This window comes from Anthonomus grandis, chromosome 22, assembly GCF_022605725.1.
Source record: "Anthonomus grandis grandis chromosome 22, icAntGran1.3, whole genome shotgun sequence".
NCBI classification, from domain to species: domain Eukaryota; kingdom Metazoa; phylum Arthropoda; class Insecta; order Coleoptera; family Curculionidae; genus Anthonomus; species Anthonomus grandis.
The window spans coordinates 3,110,603-3,123,628 of NC_065567.1; the positions used below are offsets into that span (position 1 = coordinate 3,110,603).

At 32.7% G+C, this 13,026-nt stretch overlaps 1 long non-coding RNA gene across 1 annotated transcript; it reads left to right on the forward strand.

Annotated features, from left to right (window-relative positions):
- The first annotated feature begins 298 nt into the window (after window positions 1–298).
- On the forward strand, window positions 299–12,606 carry LOC126748673 (uncharacterized). The gene is made up of 2 exons (XR_007664795.1): window positions 299–1,278; window positions 1,345–12,606. It is a non-coding gene; the product is annotated as an uncharacterized LOC126748673 (long non-coding RNA).
- Window positions 12,607–13,026: the final 420 nt, after the last annotated feature.

Genomic DNA, 13,026 nt, shown 5'->3' on the forward strand with positions numbered 1-13,026 from the left:
AAGAAAGAAAAAGAAGTAAGAAAAAAATCAAAAATCAAAATTTGTATATGTTGTAGCCAAATTAAAACGTCTGTCGTTTTATAAAACGCCAGGTCATTTTGTAAATGGCGGCCTTCTGGGCGTAAATGGGATTCTCAAAATCTGTAAAAATTATAAATTCATTATTTGGCTATTTTGCTATCTGGCTAGATATATAAAACGCCTAGTCGTTTTATAAAACGACGCTCACTACTCGGCCAGATTATCAAGCGCATAATACGATAAAGAACTTGGAGGAAAGCGATATTATCATAAATTGTTACAGGTTAAAATTGGCATTTTATACTCCTTATTAAAAGCACTGATTACAGTTATATTTTCAAAATAGATATTTTACAAATATTAATGATTGATACTAGTAATGCCCTCTCTGTAATAGCCTCCCAAGTAACCCATAGTTCTGTTCTCTAGCCATTTCAAATTACAGTATTCTTTTTTTAAGGACACATTTAGTTTTGTACATTTCAGCTTCATATTGTACTGGTTGTTAATGAAATTTTATTTATACTCTTATAAAACCCGGTTCTGGACTAAAGAAATATTTTAGAATTTAAATTATATCCCATATTGATTATTTAATTATTTTATAACGAATAATGATTAATTGGGCATGTACAATTATTGTGTATGTTGTACTGTTCATAGTACAATATCTGATTTTGGCTTGACCATACCAGATATGCTGGTTGATTTTACTCGGACTGACCTATCTAATTTTTGTCTCTTTTTATCTAATGTAAATATTAGTTTTCTTGGAAGATAGCAAGAAGTTGCTGGTCTAGGCAAAATCGAAATTGATTGTCATAGTGACACATATTTTCATTGCCAACTTCCTTGGGCCACAAATTTTGTTATTTATTTTTTATAAAAGGTTTTATGGTACTTATAAAAAAAGTTAAGTTATTTTGTTATATATTTCGATTGGCAATACACTTTGTGCGTGATTGCTTAAATACGGGTTTGACCTCTGCGGTCGTTCCTTTTCCCAGACCGCCGTCATGAAGTGAAGAGTGCTTTAGTTCTTTTTGAAATTCGCGTGAATTTTACCCATATGGGGATATAATTGACTAAATGTGGTGAGAGTAAATCAACTTTTTGGGCGTAATGCTATAATTTGTTGTTTTGTTGAATTTACTGGCCTTTATGGCGATTTAAAACCTAATAATTTTTCACGTGCCCTCGAACATCGGCAAAATAGCGGTTCTGATTGGCATTGGCAGGGGACAATTTAATTAGCAAGTAGGTATTCTTGAATTTATCGTTTATACTGATAGTATAGGTTTTTTCTTTTCTTTTGGCTACTAGAGCTACATAACATGGATTTTGGACGGATTTTTTTTGTACGGACCTGATTTTTTTCATGCCACATGGTGCTTTCGTTTTGGGGTTATGTACTCTACTGGCTCTAATCTAGAAGGAGATTTTAAGCAACTGTGAGCTAACGTCTAACCTAGACCACTACCAGAGCTTGTGAAGTGGAAGAGGTGAAGCTTGGAAGCCTGCAGTTTTCCTTGACTGGGAATTGGATGTCTGGGAGAGTCTCGAATATGAAGTAGTCTGCTGTGTATGGAGCTAAGTGACAGAACATAACATTTTTTTTATTCACTTGTTTTATTTTATTTTTATTATCACGACTTTTATCTTTTGAGTTGAGATACATACATAAGCTTATTTAAAATTTTATTGACATTATTTAATCGATGCTATTTTATTATTGAATATTACTGATATGAGTACATATATATGTGACAAGTGACTCCTGTGAGGTAAGACGCAGCCGGCTTCGTAGTACTACGAGTATATACTTGGGTTATATTATTTATTTTCAGACTACTCCTAAGATGTCAAATTTTCTCAGATTAGCTAGTAAATATTAGAGTAAACTAATAAAAGGGTAATTTTAAGTGGGGAAGCTTCAACAGTTAGGGTTGTTATTTTTTTTTTTGCTTAGGTCAATGTCCGTGGCGGGATATACTGGGCTATGTAAATTATTAGTTTCATTGAATTGAAGCTTCATTCCCCAAAGTTTGGGTGTAACATAATTTATTTTACTTTGACAACCACACTTTGATTGTGTATTTTTTGTGTGATGTTGTGGTTCCTTATTACCAACTTAAATAATTATTCCTCTTAACGATAAATAACATAACATAATTCTCTGTGATAATCAAGACTTAAATAAATTGTTATTTTCTGTTGTTAATTTGTTTTTCACTTGAGTTGAGTAGGTTGGAATATCATAGGTAATTTGGAAACAATAGTGTATACTGATTTGACTTTGATTTTGTTTTCCAAGTTTCGTTTTGAACTTGCCTAAATAAATTTTGATAAACATTGGGCGTCCTTTGGGATTATATAAAATCCAAAACTTGGTGGCGCCATACTGATTTTGACATTTAGTTGGGTAACTCTTGGGTAGTTACTACCTAAGAAATTTTGGTTCATTTGGTTGAGAAAGAAGCTAGAACCCACATCGGCTTGAGCTAGCAGCATTGTGAAGGATTCCTTCTCTGGGCGTTTCAGGTAAGAGGGGTTAAGTTCCTCCGGGCATCAAACAACTTTTGGAGACCCTCTTAAGGCCATAAACCTTTCACTATTTTTAGTACTTCTTTTCTTTTGATTAACTTGGCATTCATCGCTTCACCACCATCATTCCATTTTATTGCACTTTAGAAAAAAAAAAAATATAACAAAATAATATTCTAAATGAGTCGCAACAAGAATCAGAGGTGGTTAATATTGATGACACACAGTTGTTTTGTAGGATATTGTTGCGAGAAAACGAGATACTGGATATCAAAATATTTTCAAAGGGGTAGTAATGGATCAGGACTATGTTAAATAGCATGATAATTCTATGGATGGTAATATTATTTCACAGAGAATGCATGAAGTAAATTATATGTTCTTTATTAAATAAATACATAAAGAACCCAATGTAGAATTAGCCAAAAATGTGCAACTGACGAAATGGTGCCGATAACAAAAAAAAAAATCAAGATGGTTGCGAAGGATTCGTCAGTGGTGGAGCATATATCTGTGGAAGTTCCAATATTTTTAGGGAACTGCTTGACCAAGATAGATACTAAGAAACATTCTGGATATACAAACTGTGTGAACATTTTCAAAATGGTATACCAGATAGGTACAGAATATGGTTGTCTTAATCGATGGTCTAGTTTCTGTGGTATCGGTGTCCCTGAATTTATTAACGAAATATTATTTAACTATGTCAGCTTTTGCTAACGATTTATTATCAACAGGTTATATCTTTTCCTTCCCTGAAATTCTCTCCATTGTTCACGAGTGCCCTAAGGGTAAAAAGTTAGATCTCTTGGAGAAAATGGAAATCACCAAAGCCAAAAAGAGTCCAATTGTGACATGCGTTAATGATGTTTTCACCTTTGAGCCAAGACTTATCTTTAATAATCTTATCTAACCTCCTGTTTATGCTCACGATACGCATACATGCCTTTGACGCTTACATTTATAAGCAGAACTGGCCGAGTGGTTAACGGTCTGGTGTTTCACCGAGATTAACTTTAGAGCGTGGGTTCAAATATTACATTAGTCACATTTTTCCTCTTTATATTTTTTTGTTAAATTTTTGTGCCATGTTATTGTTTTTTATTATAAAATATGTGGGTATTCTTTTAAATTTTATTTCTCAGTACTTAGCAGGTCATCTAGCTATAAGGTAATTTTAAATAATTGTAAAATTTGATTTTGTTTTAGTGTAAGGTTTTATTGTAATTACATGTGTTCTCCTATTTATTGTAAGTCTAAAGATGCTTTATTAGCGAAACATGTAACTTGAGTGACGCATAAAAAGATGTTTTGAGACTGAGACTTGGAGTTTTTTATTTTTTCTTTAGTTACGTAGGTCTCTTGGAGATAATGCACGAGTTCTTTCAATTCTGTGTGGATGACTAGTCATACTCAACTCCTGTATCCATATCACATCCAAAGCGTACAAGCTTTTGCTCCGGAAGACTATCCCACTCGAATCATCTTCTATTGCTGGTTAGTAAGAAAACTCCTACAAGAATCCCTTTTTTTGACAAATGTTTTATGCATGGATGAAGCTGGTCATACAAAAAATGGAATTTTCACTTACCATAATACACACTGGTTCGATTAAAACATTCATGCTTTTGTGGAAAGTCGACATCAAATTCGATTCTTAGTTAACGTTTGGACAGGAATTGTTGACGGTAGACTAAGTGGACTTTTTTTTTATTTCTTTCCAATTTTCATTCTCTGAGGTTAATTTTACACCTTTCGAAAAGTTACTTATTTCTTAAAATAATAAACATTTGACTAAATGATCAAAGTTACCTTAATCTTTTCCAAAAATGTTAGAGGAATTTCCCATAGCACAAAGGGAGATCATATATTTGATAAATTATGCACGAGCTCATTTTCCGCGGTGAGGAATCATTTGAAGTTTTTGACAGGTTGAATCCACTAGATTTCCTCTTCTGTGGCCACCTAAAAACTTTGGTTTACTCAGTGCCGATTAAAGCCGGCTGCACAATATAATATATATTATAGTTTATATATTACAGAAATATCGGTTTTTATTAGTAAGCATACACCGCCACGTATTGACTCTATAATATACAGGGTGTTCATTTGAAAACTTCTACCACGGATTTATCGAAAACCACTGTTTAAAAAAAACGCCGAAATACGTCAAAAGGTTTGTCAAGGGAGACAACTTTCTAACCTAAAATTACTTCACCCCCTTTCACCCATTGCCCCCCAGGGTCATTTCCTTTTTTAATATTACTATTACTATTTTTTTAAATCGGTCGATTCGTTTTCGAGAAAATTAGAAAAATCTTTGTTTATCTTAATTTGGTTAGATAGAAAACAAAAATATGAAAATATCAGTTTTTAATTCAATAAGTGTTCAAAATGTTGCCCGTTTTTGGCCAAACAATGATATAGGAATGTTCAAATTCCTGACAAACATTTTCAATAATATGTTGTGGAATATCATGGCAGCTGTCGATGATGCTTTGACGAAGTTCATCCAAACTTTCAGGTTGGGGAGTAAACACAATAGATTTCAAATGACCCCATAGAAAAAAGTCTAATGGCGTTATATCAGGAGATCTAGCAGGCCATTCTATAGGCCCCTTTCGCCCTATCCATTTATCTGGAAACTCGTCGTCTAGCCATTGCCAAACGAAAAGAATATAGTGAGGAGGAGCGCAGTCTTGCTGGAAATATATTTCAGCCTCATCAAGTATAGGGTTTCCATTATTATCGATTTGGTTTTCAATAGATTTAGATAGATAAGCGGTTTGATGGTATTTTCCAACATATTCCAATAAATGTCTCCATTTAAATTTCCGTTAAGAAATAATGGCCCAATCACTTTATTTCCTAAAATGCCTGCCCATACATTAATTTTTTGAGGGTACTGGGTACCCTTCTACAAATGCATGAGGATTTTCATTGCTCCAATATCTACAGTTATGCTTATTAACAAATCCAATAAGATAAAATGTGCATTTATCGCTGAAGCAGATATTCTTTACATGAATAGTATTATCATTAATCGCTTCAGTCATTTTTTCACAAAACTCAACTCGCCTATCGAAATCGTCTTCGGTAAACTCTTGCAATATTTTCATTTTGAATGGATGAAATTTATGAAGTTTGGTAACTGTGTGAACAGAGCCTAATAAAATACCAGTGGCAGCAACAATTTTGCGTAAGTATTAGGATTTGTTCCAAAATGACCCAAAACTTCAAGTTGAGCGGCTTCATCCAAAATTTGCCGATGATCACGTTTTTTATTTGCAACAGATCCAGTTTCAGTAAACCTAGTAACAAGGTCCAAAACATACCTATGCGAAGTTATCTTCTCCGGATGTCTGGCGTTAAACGTGACGGCAGTTTGCCGAGCACATTGATTTTGGGCACCATAAATTAGAATAATTTCCACTCTTTCGGCTAGTGTGTAAACTATTTTGGAAGTAAAATCTTCAATTCAACGAATAAATTTTCACTATTCCAAGACTGTCACAAATGTAACTGACGGCAAAATAAATTCTGTATTTTCCTTAGCAACTATAAATAACTAAGGTAGGTATAACAATAAATAAACTGTATTTACGCCCAGGATATCTGTATTGATAAAAAGAATGCGGAAAAAATTCAGGTTGTTATTTAGTATTTTCCACGTCTAATTTTCGGAATTGCTGTTTATGTTGGTAGTTTCCGTTTTAAATTATAAACTAATTTTGACGTATTTCGACGTTTTTTTTAAACAGTGGTTTTCGATAAGTCCGTGGCGGGAAGTTTTCAAATGAACACCCTGTATATGTTAAAAGAAAAAGATCGTTCGTAAAAAGATGTGTACAGCAGCGGAGAGATTAATCCTGTGCCTTAAATTTAAGGAATATATAATAATCCTATGCCTTAAATTTAAGGAATGAACATCCGTTCGAAATCGAATTTTGTTTGTCAAATACGAGGCACAACTAGAACGAATTACCGAATAAAATAAACTTGCAGCATGTAACTTCTTTTGACATTCCATAGAGAGCCATTTACTTTCACACAGTTTGTAGCTTACCGGTTCGCGGCGACGAATATCATATATAAATCGTAAGCAAGATTTATGAACCCGTTGTATTCTGTATTTATCTATTGGATCCAAGCATGGCCTATACGCTACGTCATCAGAATTAAAATAAGTTTATTTTTTGTGATATTGAAAGTAAGTGCCTAGATGGAAACAACCTTTTTAAATTTGCATAGCCTAATTGAATACATTTAATTACATGCTGTTTGTATCGAAGGTTGGTGTCAATATAGAGCCCCAAATTATTAGAACAATCGGAATGCGGAAGTTGTTCCGCAGAAGTCATTAAAATCAGATCTTTTTTAAGTTTTAAGCTCTCCAATCATCACCAAAAATTAAAAAGTTTGATTTTGATGCATTTATTACAAAATTGTGTTTAATAGAAATACTAATCAATCGTTCCAGATCGTTATTAATTTTGCTGGTAGCACTTTTTGCTCAGGAAAAATTGAAAAATATAGTTGTGTATCATCTGCATACAAATGAGCTTTGCAATGTTTTAGGCAACTAGTAAGGTTACAAGTATAAATGCAAAACAAAATTGGCCCCAGTATAGACCCTTGTGGTACCTTCGGATGATACACCTTTGCTGGTTTCAGCAAACTGTTTCCGGTTTGTTAAATAATTTTTAATCAGAGAAAGTGCATTGTAGTTAAACCCCACATAGCTTAAAATCACATAAAGCAGTTTGTGATTGATTCGGTCAAATGCCTTGCTATAGTCTAACAGCACTAGTGCAGTAGATTTTCCATGATTAGGAGCTTAAATTATATCATCTGTAATTTTCAGAAGTGCTGTTGTACAGCCAAACCTCGATCTAAACCCTGACTGATATTCTGGTAAGATTTGGTTTGAATTAAGATACTCCCTTATCTGAGCATTCATTATCTTCTCCATAACCTTGTATAAAACTGGCAATATACTTATGGGCCTTCCAAACATCAGAATTTTTTTTTTCTAAAATACACAAATTGACAATATGAACTATGTACGGCAAAATCGTATCCACACACAATAGAAACATATTAAGATTTATTCGATCCGCTCCGGTAGCAAGCTACTTAATTTCAAACAAATACTAATCGCACAACATCGGTGGATACGACACGAAAATTAAATTTGGTTGTTGCCATCTCAAGTTTTTAATTGTTTCTATAAAACTCTAAAAGTTCTACATCTATTGGGTTATTATGTACTGATGTTTAAATAAAATGATTATTTATATTATTAGGAATATTTAAATGCTCAGGTATTTGGCTGGCTATATTGTTAGAATAAATGTAAAAAGTTTTTTAAGCTTTTGCCAAAAAAGTTTTTTGTTATTAAAACTAGAAGCTATTGCATGATCAAAATACTATCTCTTCTCTTGACGAATTGCAATATTAGTTTTATTTTTAATTTGTTTGTAGGATTTCCAGTTTGCATCAGTTTTTTTTTGGTATTTTTTATATGCCGTGTCTTTTAAGGTTATAATTTTTTTAATACTAAAAGTTAATCATGGTGGTTTCTGTTTTTTTAAATTTAAATTGAACCACAGGCGCCAAAACATCAAATATATTAATTAAAAAAATATTAAGAACCGCAACCTTTTCATTAACAGTTTGTACATAAATTATATTATGAAAGGGCTTAAGATGTCAGAAAATGATTAGAAATGCCAACATCTTTAACACCAGATTCAAAACTCGACTCTCCATCTGGGATTAAAATTATATCTTAAAGCACCAATATCGTGTCCGTAACTCTGATAGGTTCTATTATAACCTGTCGCAAATTTAAAGACACAACATATTCAAAGAAACTAGAAATGTTCTGATCACCCAAATTCAACAGAGTTAAATTAATATCACCCCCACAGATTATATCCACTGGCTGAAAATCAGCCAACCTCTTTTCAAAATTCTCCAAAAACTCCTCCACTCTGCCCTTCGGAGGTCTATAAATAACACCAACAATATAAGTCCTATTCACATATTTCAACTCGATCCATAATTCCTCACATGTTTCATTTGATGTGATATCGACCTTCAAACTTTGTGAGTTGTTCTTAACATAAAGAGCTAATCCCCCACCCCTGCTTGACCGATCATTCCTAAAGATTTGATAGCCAGGTACATATATTATTAAGTTTGAGATATTGGGTTTTAACCATGTTTCAGATATTCCGACAACATCATATTCACCCTGAACAATAGCATCCCTAAATTCAGTAAAATGAGGCAAAAGCGACCTTGCATTCAAGAAGCACATTCGAAGACTCTCCATATCTCAAAAACTATACATCTTAAATGAATCATAAATGAATTAAGCATACATATATAACCACTAAAATAAACTATTAAGCCAACAGCCAAAATCTAAATATACACTTCAAAAAAATTAAAAATTAAAAAAAAAAGAAAAGACAAAAATATATGTATATAGATATTTATGTTATTAAATGAGCTACTACTGAATATATACTGTCAATCAAAACAATGAAGTTACGAATTATAATGAAACGTATATGTGAAAGCTCAGATTTATAAATTAAAAAAAAACCAACTGATATATAGTATTTCTTTCCCCAACAAATTTTACCTATACAAGGAATTTTTTGTAATATTAAGAATTTTTTCGCTCTTTCAGCACACAAAAAAAAGGAATTTTAATTTTAATTTTGCAGTTTTGGCCTATTCATTATCTTTCATTACATCATCCTCAGATTTAATTGGTAATTTTTTCCTATCAACATTTACAAGAATATTACCGTCCATTGTCCATACTGCATTCTTACCAAATTTTTCTTGTGCCAGAAGCATTAGTTCATATCATATTCTGGTCAGTTCTTCTACGTTTACAACTTTGCTTCCCTTGAGATGCTTTTGGTGGAAAAGTTTGTCACGGTCTACGGAGCTGTTAAAGTGCACCACTACCGCCCCACTTTTTTTAGAAGAAATTGCTATATTTTTATACATTTTTTTGATTTGATTAATGATTCTAGCCAACTTTTAATCAGTCATAAAAGTAAATTAAAAAAGTTTGTAAAGTATACAGGGTAGTCCTTTTAACTTGAGACATCGCAATATCTAGAAACCTAAACATGTATCCAGAAAACGTTTCATGTGAAGTTTGAATGGTTTCCAGGGGGCCATAAAATGGCTATAAATGATCATTGGTTTGACCCTCCTTTTTTGCATAGAAACCTCTATTTTTTTTAATAGTATCTGATTTAGCCTTAAAAAATAAGTAACTTTCATCTGACACTTTTTTACATGCGACCTCTCCTTTTTAAGATATTAATTCTTGATTCTTTTACGAATTGTTTCCTTGACAATGACATTTGCCCTTGTAGGTATTATCTGATGATCTATCAAACGGAGTCAAAGTATCTTATGATAGAATTTTATTATCAACAGAGTCGAAAACTTGAAAATAAAATGTACAAAGTTCAAATAAAAGAAATTGAAACAAAAAAGTCAGAAAATTATTTCAATAAATGTTCAAAGTGTCCCTTCTACTTCTATACATTTTTCGACTAGCTTTCTTCGACGATCGATCAACAGAGTGCAGCATCTGTGAAGTTATCTGCCTGCAAACCTCCGTGATCCACAGCTTCATACTTTCGGGAGTCGTTGGTGGATCGCGATATACGATCTCCTTCAAATAACCCCAGCGAAAAAAATCTAAGAGCGTCAAATCAGGTGACCGTGGCGGCTATTGGACTGCTCCACCGCGACCTATCCAACGTCCATTGAAGTCACGATCCAACACTTGGCGTGCAACGCGTGAATAATGTGCAGGACAACCATCATGCTGGTACCATATATTTAGTCTCACTTCAAAACACACGTCTTCGGCCTGTAAGGACACCATCAATAAAATAAGGTCCTATGACTTTAACATTGATGATGCCACACCAGACATTCACAGACAATGGCCGCTGATGTTCTATCGCTCTAAATCACGTGGGATTTTCTACTGCCAAATAATGCATGTTATGACGATTAACTACACCATAGTTTGTAAATGAAGCTTCATCGGTGAATAAGACGCGCACAAAGAAATTGTTATTTTCATGAAACTGATCATTGGAAATCATTCCCGTGAAGCTCTTGATGTAACGACAAGTGATACGGATGAAACTTGTGGCGTTTCAAAATTCTCAGGACATTTGTTTTGGAGATTCCAGAAGCAGAAGAAATTGATCGTGAGCTGACTCCAGGATTATGGGCAACTTCAGATAAGACGGCAATTTCATTATTTTAACTGGTAATGCTTCTCTTTTGTGATCGATTTATCGTTCTCACACTTCCATCTTCTATAAAGTAGTTCACTACACGATAAAATGATGCTCGCGATTGAAGTCGCTGTTGAGGATATCGCATGACAAAAAATTCGTAAAAGAATCAAGAATTAATATCTTGAAAAGGAGAGGTCGCATGTAAAAACGTGGCAGATGCAAGTTACTTATTTTTTAACGCTAAATCAGATACTATTAAAAAAATAGAGATTTCTATGCAAAAAAGGGAAGTTGACCTTCATTTGACCTTGAAGACGTCCACTCAAGGTTTCCATTCAAACTTTACATGAAACATTTTCTGGACACATGTTTAGTTTTCGAGATATTGCGATGTATCAAGTTAAATGGACCACCCTGTATATATAGGAGATTTTTGGTGACGATAGTACATATTATTATAGATACAGTATCTAGCCCTGTGCCAGTTTTTACATAGATACACTTTCCATTTTTATTTACAATCCATTTTTTTCTATATGATTATTATGTTATGGTAATGTTGCAATGAAATTTAAAAGTAGTGTATTTGAATATTTACAGTTTTTACATAGATCCAACTAGGATCTTTTAATCTTTAAATGGTAGTAATCCATATTTGGTGTTGTAGAGCCTCGAAAATGTTTGAAAAAATGTACAGATAATGGGCATAAGATAAGACTCTTAAAAGTGATTATTAATAAACGATTTGCTGTTTATGGGATCAAATAAGTATGTCACTCTTGTGAAGTCAAATACTTACATACAGAGAATCCCAAATTCTAGAATCAAACTTTAGGGGGATGTCATTCTTAAAAAAAAAGTTCATAAAACATGCATTTCAGAAACGCGTGACTGATGATAAAGGGTTTTAAGATTTTACATTATTCTAATAAATTAGATTAGAGAAAAATTTACTTTTAACATAATATATACTAAATTGCTTCAGAGATTTCCAAAATACACGGTGAAGTTAGCAGAATGTAAAACTGTAATACCCTGTATCATCAAAACGATTCATTTATTGACTCCACGTTTGGCCGGTATTAGACTGTAAAAGATATTTGACATTTTTTTGTAAAATATTTAAAAACTATGCTAAAAAATATGATATGCGCTCAATTATTTTGAAATTTTTTAGGCTATTCTTAAATTAGTATTTTTTTTTCTTATTGTTGTTAATTATTAAAATAATAAAGGAATAAGCGAAAAATAATTTTTGGTTTGATATATAGTAATTTCTATAATTTTTTAATTAATTTTTTTAGATTGAAAGAACCCAATTGTCAAAGCAGCTCAGGAAATATATTCCTATAAATAGCGGTAGAACATACACTTAAAATTGTTGAAGGATGGGAGAACATCGTTTTATTAAGCAGAAAACAAAGCACGCAACATGAACAAAAGTTTGTCGTATATATTTCATTTTTTGAATAAAACATATTTTTTAAGTCTTCATAGCTATGCATTGTAGCATGCTTCGGGCTGTGCATAAATAGTACTATTATGCACAGTATGCAATATAGGAAATGTTAAGTTTTTAGCGAATAGTAAATTTTTAAACGTTTTTAATAGGTAAGTTTTCAACTAAATCTATGCTGGTGTGTACCAAAACTTACCTTACCAATTTGTTTATAAAATAAGGGTTAATAACCTCGCTAGTTTTTAATTTTGTATTGGAGAAATTAAACAGGTTGGTTTAAAACAAGATGGTATTTTATTTATAACATGCAGAAGTTCTCAATGATGATGTGAGCTGATGGTGAGAATACCCCGAATTTGGCATACCTATACAGAGTATGCCAAATTCGAGGCTTGCCATTCCCATCTCGGAAACTCTTTAAAGACATAATAGGTTGTTGAATCGATTCAAAATTGCGTAAATTGATGTTCAAGTGCCGTTTAGAAATTTAAAATATCTTGAAAAAACTGAAATTGTGCAAGCTTGGAATGTTTCAAATTTCTAAACCGCATTTCATTGAGCATCAGTTTACGCATATTTGGCCTAATTTAACCTACCTCGCTTTTACGGAATGGCGAGCATCGAATTTGGGACACCATGTATACAATTTTAAATAAACTGAGGCATTTAAATAAGGCAATATAGTACTTTTAACTAAAAAGTTTA